The sequence below is a fragment of the Pseudophryne corroboree genome, chromosome 9 (genome assembly GCF_028390025.1).
Source record: "Pseudophryne corroboree isolate aPseCor3 chromosome 9, aPseCor3.hap2, whole genome shotgun sequence".
Classification (NCBI taxonomy): domain Eukaryota; kingdom Metazoa; phylum Chordata; class Amphibia; order Anura; family Myobatrachidae; genus Pseudophryne; species Pseudophryne corroboree.
The window spans coordinates 80370148-80394161 of record NC_086452.1 but is presented as its reverse complement, the minus strand read 5'-3'; the positions used below and the strand labels follow the sequence as shown (position 1 = coordinate 80394161).

Here is a 24014-nt window from a genome sequence, read left to right as displayed (position 1 = left end):
AACCACACCGACAAGGCAGAAAAATGAACCTTTAGGGAGGCCAGACGCAGGCCCAACTCTAGGCCTTGCTGCAGAAAAGCCAAAAGCTTGGCTGTACTAAACTTGGAAGTGTCATAATTGTGAGATGCGCACCAAACAAAGTAGGAATGCCAGACCCTATGGTAAATCCGAGCAGAAGCCGGTATCCGGGCCCGCAACATAGTTTTAATGACCTCTTCAGAAAAACGCTTAGCCCTCAAGACGGAAGCTTCAAGAGCCACGCCGTCAAAGACAGCCGAATGCTGCTTGAGGATCCCTCGTCCTTGCTCCGAAGACCGGAACCTTGTGATTGTGTCGAGACGCCATCAGATCCACGTCTGGAAGACCCCACTTTTCCACGAGGAGTTGAAACACTTCTGGATGGAGGCCCCACTCGCCGGCATGCACGTCCTGACGACTGAGAAAGTACGCTTCCCAATTCAGGACTCCCGGAATGAATATTGCCGATATGGCCGTTAGATGGCGTTCCGCCCAACGTAGAATCCGTGAGACTTCCTTCATTCCCAAACGGCTTCGAGTGACGCCTTGATGATTTATGTAAGCCACTGTGGTGGCGTTGTCCGACTGTACTTGAACAGGACGGTTCTGAATTAAATGCTGGGCCAGGTTCAACGCATTGAAGACCGCCCTCAATTCCAGAATGTTGATCGAGAGGAGAGATTCCTCCTTGGTCCACCGACCCTGAAGGGAGTGTTGCTCCAGCACCGCGCCCCAACCTCTTAGACTGGCATCTATCGTCAACAGGACCCAGTCGGATATCCAGAAGGGACGGCCACTGCACAATTGTTGGTCCCGGAGCCACCAGTGTAGCGACAGACGGACCTCCAGAGTCAAGAGGATCATTTGAGATCTGATCCGGTGAGGCAGGCCCAGGGCCGGTGCAAGGTGTTTCGGCACCCTAGGCAAAACTTAAGCCTACCCCCTTCCTTATTCACATTACAACACAATAGTGCCTCTCATTAATGTTTCATCAAACAGCAGTGCCCCTTATCTAAGTTATGTCACAAAGTAGTGTCCCTTATTCACATTACACCACAGTAGAGCCCATTCACGCCCTGCCACACAGTAGTAATCCCTGCGATGTACTGTGAGTGCTTCCAGGGTACACATTATACATAACAATAAAATGACACTATATATGTATATGTATGTATATATATATATATATATATATATATAAAAATCCAACCTCTTTATAACACAGTATATCCTTTTCATGAAACCCAGTGAGTAAACTTGATCAGGACAGTAAAACGTACCCTTGCTCGCTGCAGGGTACTATTCCCATTACATGTCCACGTGATAGTGAAACTGATAGCCCAGGGGTCCCACATTCTTAACTTGAGCATATATATATATATATATATATATAGCTATATAGCAGTCCATTGGTAGGAAACGGACATCCGTCCTATTTACTTCTTCAATGTTTCAATTTATTTTTTAAATTGTCATCAGGAAATAATACAAATACAAAAAAGTATCTTTATATAGACATACCATTCAGGAATAAGGTACCAGTCAGGCGAGAAAACCACCCTCCCCGCCGGTGTGTGGATCGCATTGACGTCATTAACAAATGACCACCAGAAGTCTCAATGACGTCAATGTGGGTGCGGTAACCATAGCAACCATAGAAAATACTTTTATCACCAAAAGTGCTCAAACACCGATCTCATTTATATAGGTTTGTAAAGTTTTAAAAACACACTAAACCGACAAAGTACAACATTAAAAATGAAGAATACTGACACTGCTCTTACATCGGGTGAAGGCAGCAGCTATTTACGGTAAATGGCCAATTAATATTATCACTCAAAAAACCTCCGTATATCAAAGGCTATGCAGCGGATGAAATGAAACATCTGTATCCAAAAAACCTGTTACAATTAACTCTAAGACATTGTTACATTAATAATGTTACTTGTGAATACTGAAAAGAGCTTATTCTGAAGTGCATCCACTAGTTAAAGCATGGTTCTAAGGTTTATCTACCATTACCCTATTATAGCTAACATAAAACGAAATAAATAGAATTAACCCTTACTATACTGCTCCTTTAGGGCAATGCCTCCAGATTATCTCTAAATTTTATATGTGAAAACTTGTCTAACACAAAAAGAGATTCTTCCAAAGCATACATAAGTAGCGTATGTGTGTATATATGTATATATATATATATATATATATATAGAATAATTTTGTGGACCCCCTTATTTATTTTCTGTTAATCACCCCTATCATTCCCACCACCCCCTTCCTTTATATAAATTATACCTATCAACCCTTATGTACTTTAATAGCAAGATGCCATAGACAATTTTTATTAACTTTTTTTGCTGACTGTGGCTGATACAGTGTGCCATAGATGTGAGGTTCCATGGCAGCACTGCGTCGCTCCTCTCACACTGACTGACCTTGCAGGAGCAGGAGGTGAAGCCAGCCGGGTTCAGGCAAATATAAGGGAGCCGGGAGCAGGCGATTGGCCACCAGCAGCTTGTGGCAAATGGCGGCGGCTGAGGGAGCATAGAAGGCTGGGGGCAGCGACCGGACCTCCCTGCTTACGGCCTTGAGAGGGGCTGCAGAGCCAGAAACCCTGGGTGCAGGGGGAGGAGGGAGAGAGGACGATGCTGTTGCTTCCTCTCCGGCCAGTATAGAGAGACACAGCAGCATTGCACAGCAGGCTGCCTGCCAGCCGCTGACAGTCGGTAAGGGTGGCCCCAAATGCTTAATGTGTACCGCAGCCTGGCTGAGTGGGAGCCGCAGCTATTCCTTCTTGTTGGCGCTTGTTTGTTTCTGCGGTCTGTCAGCAGAGGGGGGGTGGAAAACGCAGTTCACCCTGGCCAGAGGCGATGTTGACTGAAAACGGCGGCTGCAGCTGGCTAGACCCGCGCTGAGATCACCGCTAGGATAGCCTAGCAAAACATAATTTTAAGTAAAACTGATTTTGCAGGAGCATGCCGCCCTCTAGTGGCCGGCGCCCATAGGCAGCTGCCTAAAGCTGCCTAATGGTAGCGCCGGCCCTGGGCAGGCCGTACCACTTGGCTAGAATCAGCCTCTGGAGGGGGCGAGAATGGAATTGAGCATACTCCACCATGTCGAATGCTGATACCATTAGGCCCAGCACCTGCATTGCCGAATGTATCGACACTTGCAGACGAGAAAGGAAGCAGCGAATCCTGTCCTGAATCTTCAGGACTTTCTCCTGGGACAAGAAGAACCTCTGGTTGTGAGTGTCCAACAACGCTCCCAGGTGCACCATGCTCTGAGCAGGGACCAGGGAGGATTTCTTCCAGTTGATGAGCCACCCGTGGGCTTGTAGAAACCGGACCGTCATATCCAGATGACTCAGGAGAAGATCTGGGGAATTTGCCAGGATTAAAAAGTCGTGCAGATACGGCTGTATCCTGACCCCTTGACGGCGGAGTACCCCCGTCATCACCGCCATAACTTTGGTGAAGACTCGCGGAGCTGTTGTTAAACCAAAAGGTACCGCCCGAAACTGGTAATGTAGGTTGCCAATAGCGAACCTCAGGAATTGTTGATGTGACACTGCTATAGGAATATGCAGGTAAGCATCCTGTATGTCCTGGGAGACCATGTAGTCCCCAGGTACCAAGGCCAAAACTAAAGAGCGAAGGGTTTCCATACGGAACTTGGAAACCTTCACAAACCTGTTCAATGCCTTGAGGTTGAGAATGGGCCGGGAGGACCCATTCGGTTTCGGGACTAGAAACAGCGGAGAATAGTACCCCCGGCCCCTCTGAGCAAAAGGCACCTGTACGACGACTCCTGTATCCAGGAGGGTCTGTGCCACCGAATGTAGAGTTTTTGCCTTTGTCTGGTCCAAAGGGATGTCTGTCTGGCAAAATCGATGAGGGGGTCGGTATTTGAAGGCTATGGCGTAACCTCGAGTGACGACTTCCCGTACTCAGGCATCTGAAGTGGTCTTCAACCATTCCTGGGTATACCCTAGAAGCCAGCACCCCCACCCTAGGATCCCCCAGGGGGAGGCCCGCTCCGTCATGCGGCAAGCTTATCAGTCTTGGCAGCTGGCTGACGGGCAGCCCAGGCTCTTTTGGGCTTCGGCTTACCAGGTTTGGAAGTGCAGGCCTGCTTGTGGTACGCCTGACCTTTTGCTTTACCTGAAGGACGAAAGGGGCGAAAGGACGTACCTTTAGCCTTCGATACAGGAGGAGCGCTATTAGGCAGACAGGCAGTTTTGGCAGTAGCCAAGTCAGCCACAATCTTATTTAAGTCCTCCCCAAACAGAATATCTCCCTTGAAAGGGAGTAACTCCAGGGATTTTCTAGAGTCCAGATCCACAGACCAGGATCTCAGCCACAATATCCGGCGATCCAGGACTGACGTAGTAGAGGCCTTGGCTGCTAGGATACCGGCATCAGAAGCCGCCTCTTTAATATATCGAGAAGCTGTGACAATATATGACAAGCATTGTCTAGCATGGTCAGAAGAGATTTCAGCTTCCAACTACAAGGCCCACGCTTCAATAGCCTCTGCAGCCCATGTAGCTGCAATAGTGGGCCTTTGTGCAGCACCCGTGTGGGTGTAAATCGCTTTCAGACAACCCTCCACACGTTTATCCGTAGGCTCTTTTAGAGACGTGACGGTAGTGAGAGGTAGAGCTGAGGAAACCACCATCCTAGCCACATGTGAGTCCAATGGAGGAGGCGTTTCCCAATTTTTAGACAGCTCTGGCGCGAGGGGATAGCGAACCAGCATCTTCTTTTGAGGCACAAACTTCGTACCCGGGTTTTAACCACCTTCTGACGCTTGAACCTATCTGGTTTCTTAGGAGGGACGGATGGCTCGGGATCATCCGTAATCTGCAGAATTAATTTAATAGCCTTCAAAAGATCAGGAACATCCACATGTGAACAACCCTCCCGATCAGCCGTATCTGAGTCAGAACCTGAGGGGTCAGTATATGTGCCGTCTTCATCAGACGAGGTGTCAGTGACAGCAGTGGATTGTGAGGAGATAAGCGCTCGCTTAGAGGACCTCTTGGACTTAGGCTAGCGTTGGTCAGACTTTTTAGTAGTCAAGGACTGGTTCAACTTCTTTAATTGAACCGTTACCCTCAGAAGCAGACGTGATACAACTTGCAGTATGAGGTTAACACAGTACAAATATCAGCAGCACTATACCTCTAAACCCAAACCCCTGCACAGTGTAGTTAGCACTAGCAGTGATAAAGGAGAGATATGGTGACTAAATCACAGAGAAAAATACGTAATACAGTATATCTTTGTGAAAATCCTATATTAGATAACACCTGACGCCAGTGCCGTAACTAGGCATTTTAGCGTTGTGTGCAAGAAATTACATTGGCGCCCCCCCATGTAAGATAGGGGCGTGGCTTCATGGGGAAGGGGCGTGGCCACAAAATGATAGCAATTCATACTACGGTGCACAGTAGTCTCCATTATTCAAATTATGCTGCACAGTAGCGCCACTACACCAGGTAGAGCCCCTTTTATACATTACAGCAGACAGCGTCCCCCTTTTTACACATTACAGCAGACAGTCCCCCTTTTTACACATTACGGCAGACAGTCCCCCTTTTTACACATTACGGCAGACAGTCCCCCTTTTTACACATTACAGCAGACAGCGTCCCTTTTTTACACATTACGGCAGACAGCGTACCCTTATTTACACATTACGGCAGACAGCGTACCCTTTTTTACACATTACGGCAGACTGCGTCCCCCTTTTTTACACATTACAGCAGACAGCGTCCCCTTTTTTAACATTACGTCAGACAGCGTCCCCTTTTTACACATTACAGCAGTGTCCCCGTTTTTACACATTGCGGCAGCCAGTCCCCCTTTTTACACATTGCGTCAGCCAGGCCCCCTTTTTACATATTACGGCAGACGGTGTCCCCCTTTTTACACATTGCGGCAGCCAGTCCCCCTTTTTACACATTACGGCAGCCAGTCCCCCTTTTTACACATTACGGCAGCCAGTCCCCCTTTTTACACATTGCGGCAGGCAGTCCCCCTTTTTACACATTGCGGCAGCCAGTCCCCCTTTTTACACATTACGGCAGCAAGTCCCCCTTTTTACACATTGCGGCAGCCAGGCCCCCTTTTTACACATTATGGCAGACGGTGTCCCAGAGAGAGAGAGAGAGAGAGAGAGAGAGAGAGATACTTACCATCTCCCCGCTGGCAGTCAGGCACCTCGTGCAGCTCCCTTGGTGCAGGCAGGTGAGAAGGAGGAGGAGGGAGGGGGACTGGAGCTGCAGCAGCGCTATTTCATTGGTAGTAAGCGCCGCTGCAGCTATCCCCTCTCCTTCCGTATTGGCTGCCCGGCGCTGCTGTGGATGCTGGGATGGAGGAACCGCATCCCAGCATCATATTAATACTGTGGGTATTGTGTACATACTGAGGGGTATTGTGCAGCATAACAGGGTGCATTGTGTGGCATGTTAGGGGGGAAGGGGTGAAGCTAACACCAGGGGCAAGGACTCGGTACCTTCCCTCGCAGTAAATACTGCAATTTTCACCCTTGGCTTGTTTGAACATAGACTTCAGCATTGTAAAGACTTACATTTTTTGTAGGGTGAAGGTAAAACCCATTACATTTAAGTGTCAGCATCTGCTGCATTTATTCTGTGGCTCTGGGGTGTCTGCACTTTTAAATCGAGCATTGTAGAGAGATAAAGAGGAGAGAGATAAAGTCTGGCTGTGGGGCACTGTAGGGCATAATATTATTAATACAGGTAACAATGTATGGCATACTGGGGGGTCATTGTGTGTCATAATATTAATACAGGGGGCATTGTGTGACATGCTGCGGTAGACTCTGTGGCATACTGGGGGGCACTATATGCACACTAGGCTGGGCTGTTTGGCATAATTTTTATACTGGGGGTACTGTGGCATAATTTGAGCACAGTGTGGCATGCAATAGGTATACTGTGTTGCATACTGGGGTGGGCTGTGTGGCTTGCTGGGGTAGACTGTTACCCCTTTCACACCGCACAAATAACCCGGTATCGACCCAGCATATTGCTGAGTCAACACGGGTCAATGTCCGGTGTGGAAGCGCCATGTCGGATTTCCCGGGTCACCTGACCTGGTAATTCAACCCAGGTTATAAGCAGTGTTATTCCCGGGTTGAATACCGGGTCAGAGGCTCTGTAAATGGATTCCCGGGTCGACCCCTTTACAAGATAGGGAGAGGTGGCGCTAAGATGAGCTCATCTACCAGCGCCGCCTCTACCTCCGCCCCTACTGCCGGCTCCAACCCCCCGCCACTATGGCAACCGACCCCAGGTCTGTAAGCCAGCAGAAAGAGGTAGGAGAGTCTCCAATGCCGGATCCCACCCGGGTAGGACCAGTTTCTAATTCCCGGGTGGGATCCGGCATTGGAGATGTGAAAGGGGTATTAGTGGCATACTTGGGGGCACTATGTGACATAATATGGTGGGCTGTTTGGCATAATGTTTATACTGGGGGGCCTGAGACATAATGTGAGCACTGTTGGGCATACAATGGGGGCACTGAGTGGCATACTGAGAAGGACTGTGTGGCATACCCAGGGGAACTGTGACACAATGTGGGCACTATGTGGCATAATGTAATTTTATTGGTAGGGGTCCCCACAAATGAGTTGCCCTACGGCACCCACAAACCTTAATCCAGGCCTGGGCATAGCTCACAATTCCCTTGGCATGCCCTCATAGAACATGGGTGTGGATCATTGCGTCAACCCGAAAAAAGGTCAACAATGTCTAGGTCGACACCATAAGGATGACATGCACAAAGTCGATATGGGAAAAAACCTCAACATGGTAAAAAGGTGGACACAGGAAAATGTAGACATGAGTTTTTTGTGTTTTGTGTCGTTTACTGCGTAAAATTACCTTGAACCCCAATTAGTGCACCATATCCCCTTGCATGGCTCCCTTCGCTCACCATGTTGCGGCAAAGTAACTATGCCCAAACGTACTCCAGATGGATGGGATGGTATGAAAAAGTTGGAAATGGAAAAAAAATTGTTAAAAAGGCATGTCAACCTTTTCCTGTGTCGACTATTAACATGTCGACCTTTTGCCCATCTCGACCTAATGCATTTCGCCCAATAATGTTCGCCCTATTGACTGTCGACCTTATTACTATCGACCTAATATCTGGATACCATAGAACATTAGCTACCAGTTTTCAGCCCAGTTACACCCCTTAAATTGCAAGTGCAAAATGCTTTTTGTATGCGTACAACTCTGCAGCTCTGGTACTTGCACATTCTCAGTTCTGGAGCATATGCAGTGAGGGAACATACAAGATGCTTCACTGAATGTTAGCTTTAGGTATTAGCATACGGAAGAGTTTGCCATTCCTTTTTATATATATTTAAATATTTTTTTACCCACAATCTTAGGATAACCACGTGATTACATGAAATAAGGGGTCTCTTGTTTTCCTAAGGTATGTAAAGAATTCACTATCACTGTACTGCCGGGCTCTGTAGACAAAATTTGCAATAGTAGGAAGGAGAGGAGCATGGAGTCTGATGGGGAGGATTCCAAAGATCTCTCTAGGACAGTGGTTCTCAATGCCAACCCTCAAATTTTCCCAACAGGTCATGTTTTGAGGATTTCTGTCTGTGGAAGCAGGAGGGACAATTACTGACCAACATAACAGATGAACTCCCCAGTACTTAAGATATCCATGAAACCTGACCTGTTGGGGGTACTTGAATAGTGGAGTTGAGAACCACTGCACCTATGACACTGTTCTTCCCATACCTGCAGAACGACTAATGCAGCTTCAGATGGCATTAAGGGTCAAGCTCCAGAAAGGTGAATCTAATGAGGACCGCTGTCTGCAGTGTTAGTTGGCCTAATGCAGGAGCTACAGTATCTCTAATATCTCCTGCAGTCATTTTATAGTAAATGACAGTAATAGTTAAACAGTGCCTCATTCACGCGGTAATGCCTTGATAAACAGGTCCCTAAAGTTATTACACATTTTCCAGGTTGTCCTGCAAAAGTTTGCGGCAAGTTGTGAATATTTTCCAAGTTACTGGACTCCCACTGGGATAGGGTTAAAAACAGGGTCAGACTGGCCCACAGGGGTTCAGGGGAAACCCCCGGTGGGTCCCACTGCCTAAGGGCCCTCCTCAACCTCTAGGGATCAGGTTCCAGACTCTGTACTAACTATACATTATTCATATGTTATATTATACTCAGGGCCGGTTCTTGGGCTTCTAGCGCCCCGGGCAGGCAATAGGGGTGTGGCTTCATACAGGGGGCGTGTTCAGTTATGCCCCCTGTACAGTAGTAGCGCCGCTGAAATGATGTGCGGCGCGCGATGACATCATCGCGCACCGCACAGTAAAGGTCCTCTCTACGAAGGGAAACTAAACGCTACGCACTGCAGGGGGCAGCGGCAGCGGGACAGAGCGGGCAGTGGGGGGCACAGCAGCAGCGGATCTTGCCATGGCGCGGCGCCCTCCGGACGGCGCCGGCGCCCTCCGGAAGGCGGCGCCCCGGACAAAAGTCCTGCTTGCCCGTGGCAAGATCCGCTACTGATTATACTGCACAGAACTATGGTGTATTTTGTATAGTGCATTGCTGTTATTATTCCGGTACATTATCATGCATGCACTAGCAGTAATTAATGTGTATATTTATCAAGGGGCCCAGACCATGAAGTTGCTAATGGTTAGCCAAGCCTCTGTGGTTAGTGATCACACCCCCTCTGGAGACTGGCCACACCCCTAACATTTCCCGGTGGGCACTTCATGTCCCAGTCCAACACTGGTAAAAAATGATCCTAAATGTGTAGACCCCTTTCATGAACTGCTTTTAGTGTAACAGTGGAACTTACTGTAATTTCCTTATAACCTGAAGCTTTGTTTTTTTGCCTGTAAACATGAATACTTTTCATCCCATTTCTTTCACCTTTAACCAAATTAATTAAGCAAACACAGAGTCTGTGACATTCCACAGTAAGTAATGCTAATATTAATTAAAAAAGACAAAACAGTTAAAGTTCATGAATTATATTTCTATCCCTGTGGGTGTTCTCTAGCCTCTGGAAATAACTCAGGTGTACGACAATTGTACAGCTTATTGCGAATTTGTTTAGAGAAAGCCAGAAGTTGTGTCACTCAGGCAGAGCCGTAAGTAAGGTCTACACAAACCCCTCCAGTTCGGCCCCTGAGTTAAGGCTCCTATAGAGAGTTTATCCAATTCTAAAAATCTTCACACTTTTGCCCTGCCATCATGTGTAATCTTTTATGCATGGCTGCCCTCACTGCTGCTGAGGCAGTTGCTATGCAACAGATGGTCTGCCTCCATAGGGCCCTGACATTAGTAAAAAGCAAATTGGCCACGGGAACACTAATCTACCATGAAGAGCAGTTGGTGCTGCACTTTTCCTTGAGAGTAAAACCTTAATCAACAAGTACAACATTCTTAAAATGTGTCCGGCATTCTCCGGGCTGGAGGCAGATGACAAAACACTATCTGGGCCTACAGAAATCAGCCTTTCATTTAATTTCCTGCCTGATGGCTGCAAAGTCATTCAGAGCTGCCTGCTTTGATGAAACACAGTGTAGAAAACACATGAATGTTCATTTACAGAGGCAAATGTTCCTAAATTGAAAACCAGGGCCTGATGTTGAGTTGAACTTAGGGGGGTTTGTGCATCATATATTGCGCAAATTTGCACATGCCCATGGCAAAAAAGTGTGCATACTGTATGTACTTTTCAGACTTTGCAAGTTACATGTACCTCTATACAACTGGAGAGGCGAAACGGTGAGCGTTCAAAAATATACTTATGTGCCTATTAAGAGAAGGACCGGCAAAAGCTGGATGTACCCCAGGTACTAGGGGTGTGGCCAAGATCAGGAGGCATGGCCACTCAACTTCATTTATAAAAAATTAGAAAATACTATGTGCATGCAGAAAAGAAAGGAAATTATTTGTCCCCTAAACAGCTGACCTGGGCCCCTCCAACAAATCTGGGGATTCAGTACCTGTCCCTCCCCTCCAATTGCCCCTGATTAAGAGGCATGTCTTTTACACCTAACACAGGACAGCTGCAAGTAGATGATAAAGATTTGTCTAGAAGCAAGCTGTGTATGCTGCAGAAATACGTACAGCCCTGCATGTGGCCGGAAAACGCTACTGTTATGGTTAGAGTGATTTATACCCATTATGAGACCGGGTGTAGATCATAGGGTTGACAGTAACTAGGTCGACAGTTACTAGGTCGACACCTGAAATAGGTCAACACGTGAAATAGGTCGACATGGACAAGTTTGACATGGAAAAAGGTCGACATTCGTTTTTTAATGTTTTTTGTTGTAATTTTTTTTCCATAAAGTGACCGGGAACCCCAATTAGTGCACCGTGTCCCCTCGCATGACTCACTTCGCTCGCTTTGCTTCGGGTAAGGTGCCTCGCTCCGCTACCGCTCAGCACAGGTTACCGTTCCCAATTGTAGTACACTTGGATCGTAAAGTATGAAAAAGTTCAAAAAAATAATAATATATATATATATATATATATATATATTTCTCTGACGTCCTAGTGGATGCTGGGGACTCCGTCAGGACCATGGGGATATAGCGGCTCCGCCGGAGACAGGGCACAATAATAATAAGAATTTACTTACCGATAATTCTATTTCTCGTAGTCCGTAGTGGATGCTGGGGACTCCGTCAGGACCATGGGGATTAGCGGGCTCCGCAGGAGACAGGGCACATCTAAAAAAGCTTTTAGGTCACCTGGTGTGTACTGGCTCCTCCCCCTATGACCCTCCTCCAAGCCTCAGTTAGGTACTGTGCCCGGACGAGCGTACACAATAAGGAAGGATCTTGAATCCCGGGTAAGACTCATACCAGCCACACCAATCACACCGTACAACTTGTGATCTGAACCCAGTTAACAGTATGATAACAAAACGAAGTAGCCTCTGAAAAGATGGCTCACAACAATAGTAATAACCCGATTTTTGTAACAATAACTATGTACAAGCATTGCAGACAATCCGCACTTGGGATGGGCGCCCAGCATCCACTACGGACTACGAGAAATAGAATTATCGGTAAGTAAATTCTTATTTTCTCTAACGTCCTAGTGGATGCTGGGGACTCCGTCAGGACCATGGGGATTATACCAAAGCTCCCAAACGGGCGGGAGAGTGCGGATGACTCTGCAGCACCGAATGAGAGAACTCCAGGTCCTCCTTAGCCAGAGTATCAAAATTTGTAAAATTTTACAAACGTGTTCTCCCCTGACCACGTAGCTGCTCGGCAAAGTTGTAATGCCGAGACTCCTCGGGCAGCCGCCCAGGATGAGCCCACCTTCCTTGCGGAATGGGCATCTACATATTTCGGCTGTGGCAGGCCTGCCACAGAATGTGCAAACTGAATTGTACTACAAATCCAGCGTGCAATAGACTGCTTAGAAGCAGGAGCACCCAGCTTGTTGGGTGCATACAATATAAACAGCAAGTCAGACTTTCTGACTCCAGCCGTCCTAACTATATATATATATATATATATATATATATATATATTTTTAGGGCCCTGACAACGTCTAGTAACTTGGAGTCCTCCAAGTCCCTAGTAGCCGCAGGCACCACAACAGGTTGTTTTTAGGTGAAAACGCTGACACCCCTTTAGGAAGAAACTGGAGACGAGTCCCAGTTCTGCCCTGTTCAAATGGAAAATTTTAATATGGGCTTTTGTAAGACAAAGCCGCCCATTCTGACAATCACCTGGCCGAGGCCAGGGCTAACAACATGGTCACTTCCCATGTGAGATATTGGTCAACAGCATGGTCACTTTCCATGTGAGATATTTCAAATCCACAGATTTGAGCGGTTCAAACCAATATGATTTTAAGGAATCCCAACACTATGTTGAGATCTCACGGTGCCCCTAGAGGCACAAAAAAGCTGTATATGCAATACACCCTTTACAATCTGGACTTCAGGAACTGAAGTCAATTCTTTCTGGAAGAAAATCTACAGGGCCGAAATTTAAATGTTAATGAACCCCAATTTGAGGTGCAAAACACTCCTGTTTTCAGGAAGTGTAGAAATCGACCTAGTTGAATTTCCGTCGTGGAGCCTTCCTGGCCTCACCCACGCAACATATTTTCACCACATGTGGTGATGACGTTGTGCGGTCACCTCCTTCCTGGCTTTGACCAGGGTAGGTATGACCTCTTATGGAATGCCTTTTCCCTTCAGGATCCGGCATTCAACCGCCATGCCGTCAAACGCAGCCGCGGTAAGTCTTGGAATAGACATGGTACTTGCTGAAGCAAGTCCCTTCTTAGCTCCTCAGGCCCTTAGTCCTCTGTGAGCATTTCTTGAAGTTCCGGGTACCAAGTCCCTCTTGGCCAATCCGGAGCCACTAGTATAGTTCATACTCCTCTATGTCTTATAATTCTCAATACCTTGTTTATGAGAAACAGAGGAGGGAACACATACACTGACTGGTACACCCACGGTGTTACCAGAACATCCACAGCTATCGCCTGAAGGTCTCATGACCTGGCGGAATACCTGTCCCGTTTTTTGTTCGGGCGGGACGCCATCATGTCCACCTTTGGTCTTTGCCAATGGTCCACAATCATGTTGAAAAACTTCCCTATGAAGTTTCCACTCTCCCGGGTGGAGGTCATGCCTGCTGAGGAAGTCTGCTTCCCAGTCGTCCACTCCCGGAAAGAACACTGCTGACAGTGCTATCACATGATTTTCCGCCTAGCGAAAAATCCTTGCAGTTTTGTCACTGCCCTCCTGCTTCTTGTGCCGCCCTTTCTGTTTACGTGGGCGACTGCCGTGATGTTATCCCACTGGATCAATACCGGCTGACCTTGAAGCAGAGGTCTAGCTAAGTTTAGAGCATTATAAATTTGCTCTAAGCTTATTTATGCGGAGAGAATTCTCCAGACTTAATCACACTTCCCTGGAAATTTTTTCCCTGTGTGACTGTTCCCCAGCCTCTCAGGCTGGCCTCCGTGGTCACCGGCATCCAATCTTGAATGCCGAATCTGCGGCCCTCTAGAAGATGAGCACTCTGTAATCACCACAGGAGAGACACCCTTGTCCTTGGATATAGGGTTATCCGCTGATGCATCTGAGGATGCGATCCGGACCATTTGTCCAGCAGATCCCACTGAAGAGTTCTTGCGGGAAATCTGCCGAATGGAATTGCTTCGTAATAAGCTACCATTTTTACCAGGACTCTTGTGCAATGATGCACTGACACTTTTCCTGGTTTTAGGAGGATCCCGATTAGCTCGGATAACTCCCTGGCTTTCTCCACTGGGAGAAACACGTTTTTCTGGACTGTGTCCAGAATCATCCCTAGGAACAGTAGACGTGTCGTCGGAAAAAGCTGCGATTTTGGAATATTTAGAATCCACTCGTGCTGTCGTAGAACTACTTAAGATAGTGCTACTCCGACCTCCAACTGTTCTCTGGACCTTGCCCTTATCAGGAAAGCGTCCATGTTTCTTTTAAGAAAAATCATCATTCCTGCCATTACCTTGGTAAAGACCCGGGGCGCCGTGGACAATCCAAACGGCAGCGTCTGAACTGATAGTGACAGTTCTGTACCAGGAACCTGAAGTACCCTTGGTGAGAAGGGCAAATTTGGACCTGTAGGTAAGCGTCCCTGATATCCAGTGACACCATATCGTCCCCTTCTTCCTGGTTCGCTATCACTGCTCCGAGTGACTCCATCTTGATTTGAACGCTTGTATGTAAGTGTTCAAATATTTCAGATCTCACCGAGCCGGTTGGCTTCAGTACCACAATATAGTGTGGAATACTACCCCCTTCCTTGTTGTAAGAAGGGTACTTTGATTATCACCTGCTGGGAATACAGCCTGTGAATTGTGTGAGGGGGAGACGTCTCGAATTTCCAATGTACACCTGGGATATTACATGTAGGATCCCGGAGTTCCCTTGCGAGTGTTGCTGAAACTCTTGAGATGACCCCCTACCGCACCTGAGTCCGCTTGTACGGCCCCAGCGTTATGCTGCGGACTTGGCAGAAGCCGTGAGGAGCTTCTGTTCCTGGGAATGAGCTGCTTGCTGCAGTCTTCTTCCCTTTCCTCTACCCCTGGGCAGATATGACTGGCCTTTGCCCGCCTGCCCGTATGGGGACGAAAGGACTGAGACTGAAAAGACTGTGTCCTTTTCTGCCAATATGTGACTCGGGGTAACAAAAGGTGGATTTTTCAGCTGTTGCCATGGCCACCAGGTCCAATGGACCGCCCCTTTATACGGCAATACTTCCATATGCCGTCTGGAATCTGCCTCACCTGACCACTGTCGTGTCTTCGTCTGGCAGATATGTACATCACATTTACTCTTGATGCCAGAATGCAAATATGCCTCTGCGCATCACGCATATATAGAAATGCATCCTTAAAATGCTCTATAGACAATAAAATCCTGTCCCTGTCAAGGGTATCAAAATTTTCAGTCAGGAAATCCGACCAAGCCCCCTCAGCGCTGCACATCCAGGCTGAGGCGATTGCTGGTCGTAGTATAACACCAGTATTGTATATACTGTTATGATATTTTCCAGCTTCCTATCAGCTGGCTCCTTGAGGGCGGCCGTATCTGGAAACGGTAACGCCATGTTTTTTATAAGCGTGTGAGCGCCTTATCCACCCTAAGGTGTGTTTTCCAACTCGCCCTTACTTCTGGCGGGAAAAGGGTATACCGCCCATAACTTTCTATCGGAGGAACCCCACGTATCATCACACACTTCATTTAATTTATCTGATTCAGGCAAAACTACAAGTAGTTTATTCCCACCCTACAAAATACCCTTATTTGTGGTACTTGTGGTATCAGAAATATGTAACACCTCCTTCATTGCCCTTAACATGTAACTTGTGGCCCTAAAGGAAAAATACGTTTGTTTCTTCACCGTCGACACTGGGGTCAGTGTCCGTGTCAGTGTCTGTCGACCGACTGAGGTAAATGGGCGTTTTTACAAGCCCCTGACGGTGTCTGAGACGCCTGGACCGATACTAATTTGTCCGCCGGCTGTCTCATGTCGTCAACCGGCTTGCAGCGTGTTGACATTATCACGTAATTCCATAAGTAAGCCATCCATTCCGGTGTCGACTCCCTAGAGAGTGACATCACCATTACAGGCAATTTTCTCCGTCTCCTCACCAACATTTTCCTCATACATGTCGACACACACGTACCGACCTACAGCACACACACAGGGAATGCTCTGATAGAGGACAGGACCCACTAGCCCTTTGGGGAGACAGAGGGAGAGTCTGCCAGCACACACCAAAAGCGCCATAATGTATATAACAACCCTAGAAGGTGTTGTTTCTATATATGCGCTCTTAATATATAATTATATCGCCAATTTATGCCCCCCTTCTCTTTAACCCTGTTTCTGTAGTGCAGGGGAGAGTGGGAGCCTTCCTCACCAGCGGAGCTGGTCAGGAAAATGGCGCTGAGTGCTGAGGAGAATAAGCTCCGCCCCTTTCTCGGCGGGCTTTTCTCCCGGTTATTAGGAAAACTGGCCTGGGTTAAATACATACATATAGCCTTAATGGCTATATGTGATGTATTTATTTGCCTCTAAGGTAATCTATATTGCTGCCCAGGGCGCCCCCAGCAGCGCCCTGCACCCTCCGTGACCGAGATCAGTGAGCCGTGTAGCAACAATGGCGCACAGCTGCAGTGCTGTGCGCTACCTTCATGAAGACTGAGGAGTCTTCTGCCGCCTGTTTCCGGACCTCCGTTCTGCCGTTCTTCAGCGTCTGTAAGGGGGATCGGCGGCGCGGCTCCGGGACGAACCCCAGGCTGACCTGTGTTCCGACTCCCTCTGGAGCTCAGTGTCCAGTAGCCTAAGACTTCAATCCTCCTGCACGCAGGTGAGTTGCAAGTCTCTCCCCTAAGTCCCTCGTTGCAGTGATCCTGTCGCCAGCAGGAATCACTGATTAGAAACCTAAAAAAAAAAACTTTTCTAAACAGCTCTTTAAGAGAGCCACCTAGATTGCACCCTCTCGGACGGGCACAAAAACCTAACTGAGGCTTGGAGGAGGGTCATAGGGGGAGGAGCCAGTACACACCAGGTGACCTAAAAGCTTTTTTAGATGTGCCCTGTCTCCTGCGGAGCCCGCTAATCCCCATGGTCCTGACGGAGTCCCCAGCATCCACTAGGACGTTAGAGAAAAAAGCTTTAGGATCAGGTGGTGTGCACTGGCTCCTCCCCCTATGACCCTCCTCCAAGCCTCAGTTAGATTTTTGTGCCCGACGAGAAGGGTGCAATCTAGGTGGCTCTCCTGAGCTGCTTAGAATAAAAGTTTAAGTTAGGTTTTTTATTTTCAGTGAGTCCTGCTGGCAACAGGCTCACTGCTACGAGGGACTTAGGGGAGAGAAGAAAACTCACCTGCGTGCAGGATGGATTTGCTTCTTAGGCTACTGGACACCATTAGCTCCAGAGGGAGTCGGAACACAGGTCTCACCCTGGGGTTCGTCCCGGAGCCGTGCCGCCGACCCCCCTTGCAGATGCCGAAGTTGAAGAGGTCCAGAGGTTCAGAAACAGGCGGCAGAAGACTTTCAGTCTTCATAAGGTAGCGCACAGCACTGCAGCTGTGCGCCATTGTTGTCAGCACACTTCACCAACAGTCACCAACTGTCACTGAGGGTGCAGGGCGCTGGGGGGGGCGCCCTGGGCAGCAATGTATAATACCTTTTTATGGCTAAAATACATCACATATAGCCCTTGAGGCTATATGGATGTATTTAACCCCTGCCAGATCTCACAAACTCCGGGAGAAGAGCCCGCCGAAAAGGGGGCGGGGCCTATTCTCCTCAGCACACGGCGCCATTTTCCTGCTCAGCTCTGCTGTGAGGAAGGCTCCCAGGCTCTCCCCTGCACTGCACTACAGAAACAGGGTTAAAACAGAGAGGGGGGGCACTTATTTGGCGATATGATTACATATATAAAAATGCTATAAGGGAAAACACTTGTATAAGGGGTTGTCCCTGTATAATTAATTATAGCGTTTTTGGTGTGTGCTGGCAAACTCTCCCTCTGTCTCCCCAAAGGGCTAGTGGGGTCCTGTCCTCTGTCAGAGCATTCCCTGTGTGTGTGCTGTGTGTCGGTACGTGTGTGTCGACATGTAGGAGGACGATGTTGGTGAGGAGGCGGAGCAAATTGCCTGTATTGGTGATGTCACTCTCTAGGGAGTCGACACTGGAATGGATGGCTTATTTAGGAATTACGTGATAATGTCAACACGCTGCAAGGTCGGTTGACGACATGAGAAGGCCGGCAAACAAATTAGTACCTGTCCAGGCGTCTCAGACACCGTCAGGGGCTTGTAAAAACGCCCATTTACCTCAGTCGGTCGACACAGACACAGACACGGACTCCAGTGTCGACGGTGAAGAAACAAACGTATTTTCCTTTAGGGCCACACGTTTCATGTTAAGGGCAATGAAGGAGGTGTTACATATTTCTGATACTACAAGTACCACAAATAAGGGTATTATGTAGGGTGTGAATAAACTACTTGTAGTTTTTCCTGAATCAGATAAATTAAATGAAGTGTGTGATGATACGTGGGTTTCCTCCGATAGAAAATTATTGGCGGTATACCCTTTCCCGCCAGAAGTTAGGGCGAGTTGGGAAACACACCTTAGGGTGAATAAGGCGCTCACACGCTTATAAAAACAAGTGGCGTTACCGTCTCCAGATACGGCAGCCCTCAAGGAGCCAGCTGATAGGAAGCTGAAAAATATCCTAAAAGTATATACACATATACTGGTGTTATACTACGACCAGCAATCGCCTCAGCCTGGATGTGCAGCGCTGAGGGGGCTTGGTCGGATTTCCTGACTGAAAATATTGATACCCTTGACAGGGACAAGATTTTATTGACTATAGAGCATTTTAAGGATGCATTTCTATATATGCGAGATGCGCAGAGGGATATTTGCATTCTGGCATCAAGAGTAAATGTGATGTCCATATCTGCCAGACGACAGTGGTCAGGTGATGCAGATTCCAGACGGCACATGGAAGTATTGCCGTATAAAGGGGCGGTCCATCGGACCTGGTGGCCATGGCAACAGCTGAAAAATCCACCTTTTGTTACCCCAAGTCACATCTCAGCAGAAAAGGACACAGTCTTTTCAGTCTCAGTCCTTTCGTCCCCATAAGGGCAGGCGGGCAAAAGGGCCAGTCATATCTGCCCAGGGGTAGAGGAAAGGGAAGAAGACTGCAGCAGGCAGCCCATTCCCAGGAACAGAAGCCCTCCACAGCTTCTGCCAAGTCCGCAGCATGACGCTGGGGCTGTACAAGCGGACTCAGGTGCGGTAGGGGGTCATCTCAAGAGTTTCAGCACGCAGTGGGCTCACTCACAAGTGGACTCCTGGATCCTACACGTAGTATCCCAGGTGTACATTGGAAATTCGAGACGTCTCCCCCTCACAAGTTCCTGAAGTCTGCTTTACCAACGTCTCCCTCCGACAGGGAGGCAGTATTGGGAACAATTCACAGGCTGTATTCCCAGCAGGTGATAATCAAAGTACCCCTTCTACAACAAGGGAAGGGGTATTATTCCACACTATATTGTGGTACTGAAGCCAGACGGCTAGGTGAGATCTGAAATATTTGAACACTTACATACAAGCGTTCAAATCAAGATGGAGTCACTCAGAGCAGTGATAGCGAACCAGGAAGAAGGGGACGATATGGTGTCACTGGATATCAGGGACGCTTACCTACATGTCCAAATTTGCCCTTCTCACCAAGGGTACCTCAGGTTCGTGGTACAGAACTGTCACTATCAGTTCAGACGCTGCCGTTTGGATTGTCCACGGCACCCCGGGTCTTTACCAAGGTAATGGCCGAAATGATGATTCTTATTAAAAGAAATATGGACGCTTTCCTGATAAGGGCAAGGTCCAGAGAACAGTTGGAGGTCGGAGTAGCACTATCTTAAGTAGTTCTACGACAGCACGAGTGGATTCTAAATATTCCAAAATCGCAGTTTTTTCCGACGACACGTCTACTGTTCCTAGGGATGATTCTGGACACAGTCCAGAAAAGGATGTTTTCTCCCGGAGAAGAAAGCCAGGGAGTTATCCGAGCTAGTCAGGAACCTCCTAAAACCAGGAAAAGTATCAGTGCATCATTGCACAAGGATCCTGTGAAAAATGGTGGTTTCTTACAAAGCGATCCCATTCGGTAGATTTCACGCAAGAACCTTTACGTGGGATCTGCTGGAAAAATGGTCCGGATCGCATCTTCAGATGCATCAGCGGATAACCCTGTCTCCAAGGACAAGGGTGTTTCTTCTGCGGTGGCTGCAGAGTGCTCATCTATGAAAGGGCCGCAGATTCGGCATTCAGGACTGGGTCCTGGTGACCACGGATGCCAGCCTGAGTGGCTGGGGAGCAGTCACACAAGGAAAAAATTTCCAGAGAGTGTGATCGAGTCTGGAGACTTCTCTCCACATAAATATACTGGAGCTAAGGGCAATTTACAATGCTCTAAGCTTAGCAAGACCTCTGCTTCAAGGTCAGCCGGTATTGATCCAGTGGGACAACATCACGGCAGTCGCCCACGTAAACAGACAGGGCGGCACAAGAAGCAGGAGGGAAATGGCAGAAACTGCAAGGATTCTTCGCTGGGCGAAAAATCATGTGATAACACTCTCAGCAGTGTTCATTCCGGGAGTGGAAAACTGGGAAGCAGACTTCCTCAGCAGGCATGACCTCCACCCGGGAGAGTGGGGACTTCATCGGGAAGTCTTCCACATGATTGTAAACCGTTGTGAAAAACCAAAGGTGGACATGATGGCGTCCCGCCTGAACAAAAAACTAGATATTGCGCCAGGTCAAGGGACCCTCAGGCAATAGCGGTGGACGCTCTGGTAACACTGTGGATGTACCAGTCAGAGTATGTGTTCCCTCCTATGCCTCTCATACAAAAAGTACTGAGAATCATAAGAGGGAGATGAGTAAGAATGATACTCGTGGTTCCGGATTGGCCAAGAAGGACTTGGTACCCGAAACTTCAAGAGATGTTCACGGAAGACCCGTGGCCTCTACCTTTAAGAAAGGACCTGCTCCAGCAGGGGCCTTGTCTGTTCCAAGACTTACCGCGGCCGCGTTTGACGGCATGGCGGTTGAACGCCGGATCCTGAAAGGGCATTCCAGATGAAGTCATCCCTACCCTGGTCGAAGACAGGAAGGATGTAACCGCAAAACATTTTCACCGCATTTGGCGAAGATATGTTGCGTGGTGTGGGGCCAAGAAGGCCCCTACAGAGGAATTCCAACTGGGTCGTTTCCTACATTTCCTGAAAACAGGACTGTCTATGGGCCTAAAATTAGGGTCCATTAAGGTTCAAATTTCGGCCCTGTCGAATTTCTTCCAGAAAGAACTGGCTTTAGTGCCTGACGTTCAGATGTTTGTAAAAGGGGTACTGCATATACAGCCTCCTTTTGTGCCCCAGTGGCACCTTGGGATCTCAATGTTGTTTTGAGTTTCCTAAAGTCACATTGGTTTGAACCACTCACCACTGTGGACTTAAAATATCTCACATGGAAGGTGACGATGCTATTAGCCCTGGCTTCAGCCAGGCGTGTGTCAGAATTGGCGGCTTTATCATATATAAAGCCCTTACTTAATTTTTCATTCTGACAGGGCAGAATTGAGGACTCGTCCTCAATTTCTCCTTAAGGTGTTTTCTGTTTTTCACATGAACCAACCTATTGTGGTACCTGCGGGTACTAGGGACTTGGAGGACTCCAAGTTACTTGACGTTGTCAGGGCCCTGAAAAATATGTTTCCAGGAAGGCTGGAGTCAGAAAATCTGACTCGCTGTTTAGCCTGTATGCACCCAACAAGATGGGTGCTCCTGCTTCTAAGCAGACGATTGCTCGCTGGATTTGTAATACAATTCAGTTTACACATTCTGTGGCAGGCCTGCCACAGCCAAAATCGGTAAAAGCCCATTCCAAAAGGAAGGGGGCTCATCTTGGGCGACTGCCCGAGGGGTCTCGGCTTTACAACTTTGCCGAGCAGTTACTTGGTCAGGGGAAAACACGTTTGCTAAATTCTACAAATTTGATACCCTGGCTGAGGAGGACATGGAGTTCTCTCATTCGGTGCTGCAGGGTCATCCGCACTCTCCCGCCCGTTTGGGAGCTTTGGTATAATCCCCATGGTCCTGACGGAGTCCCCAGCATCCACTAGGACGTCAGAGAAAATAAGATTTTACTTACCGATAAATCTATTTCTCGTAGTCCGTAGTGGATGCTGGGCGCCCATCCCAAGTGCGGATTGTCTGCAATACTTGTACATAGTTATTGTTACAAAAATCGGGTTATTCTTGTTGTGAGCCATCTTTTCAGAGGCTCCTTCGTTGTTATCATACTGTTAACTGGGTTCAGATCACAGGTTGTACGGTGTGATTGGTGTGGCTGGTATGAGTCTTACCCGGGATTCAATATCCTTCCTTATTATGCACGCTCGTCCGGGCACAGTATCCTAACTGAGGCTTGGAGGAGGGTCATAGGGGGAGGAGCCAGTGCACACCACCTGATCCTAAAGCTTTTATTATTGTGCCCTGTCTCCTGCGGAGCCGCTATATCCCCATGGTCCTGACGGAGTCCCCAGCATCCACTACGGACTACGAGAAATAGATTTATCGGTAAGTAAAATCTTATTATTTTTTTTTTAAACTCATGTCAACCTTTTCCCATGTCGACCTAGTGACCATGTCGACCTAATGCATGCAGACCAATAGTTGTCGACCAAAGTGCCGCCAAGTCTCTAGTTCATGTAAATTGCTGCATTGTGGCTGTTTCATTTTATGTTTCTTTTAGTGTGTTTTTTCGTCTATGTATTTTAACTAGAGATGAGCGGGTTCGGTTCTTCGAGATCCGAACCCCCCCCCCCCCCCCCCCGAATTTCACCTATTTTACACGCTTCCGAGGCAGCCTCGGATCATCCCGCCTTGCACGGTTAACACGAACGCGCCCGAACGTCATCATCCCGCTGTCGTATTCTCGCGAGATTCGTATTGCATATAAAGAGCCGCGCGTCGCCGCCATTTTCACTCGTGCATTGGAGATGACAGCGAGAGGACGTGGCTGCGTTCTCTCAGTTTCTGTGTTCAAAGTGCTGCAAATATCTGTGCTCAGTGTGCTGAAAATATCTGTGCTCAGTGTGCTGAAAATATCTACGTTCTCTGCCTGAAAACGCTCCATATCTGTGCTGCATTGTAGTTGTGCGCAGTATATAGTAGGAGGACAGTGCAGAATTTTGCTGGCCACCAGTATATATATAGCAGTACGGTACAGTAGTCCATTGCTCTACCTGTGTGTCGTCAAGTATACTATCCATATCTGTGCTGCATTGTAGTTGTGCGCAGTATATAGTAGGAGGACAGTGTAGAATTTTGCTGACCACCAGTATATATATATAGCAGTACGGTACAGTAGTCTATTGCTCTACCTGTGTGTCATCAAGTATACTATCCATATCTCTGCTGCATTGTAGTTGTGCGCAGTATATAGTAGGAGGACAGTGCAAAATTTTGCTGACCACCAGTGTGTGTGTGTGTATATATATATATATATATAGCAGTACGGTACAGTAGTCCATTGCTCTACCTGTGTGTCGTCAAGTATACTATCCATATCTGTGCTGCATTGTAGTTGTGCGCAGTATATAGTAGGAGGACAGTGCAGAATTTTGCGGACCACCAGTATATATATAAATATATAGCAGTGCGGTACAGTAGTGCATCGCTCTACCTATGCGTCGTCAAGTATACTATCCATATCTGTGCTGCATTGTAGTTGTGCACAGTATATAGTAGGAGGACAGTGCAGAATTTTGCTGACCACCAGTATATATATATATAGCAGTACGGTACAGTAGTCCATTGCTCTACCTCTGTGTCG

At 47.8% G+C, this 24014-nt stretch overlaps 1 long non-coding RNA gene across 1 annotated transcript in view; it reads right to left on the bottom strand.

Annotated features, from left to right (window-relative positions):
• LOC134956706 (uncharacterized) overlaps positions 1-24014 on the bottom strand; it is a 170111-nt gene that overhangs the window by 9732 nt on the left and 136365 nt on the right. The window lies entirely within an intron of this gene.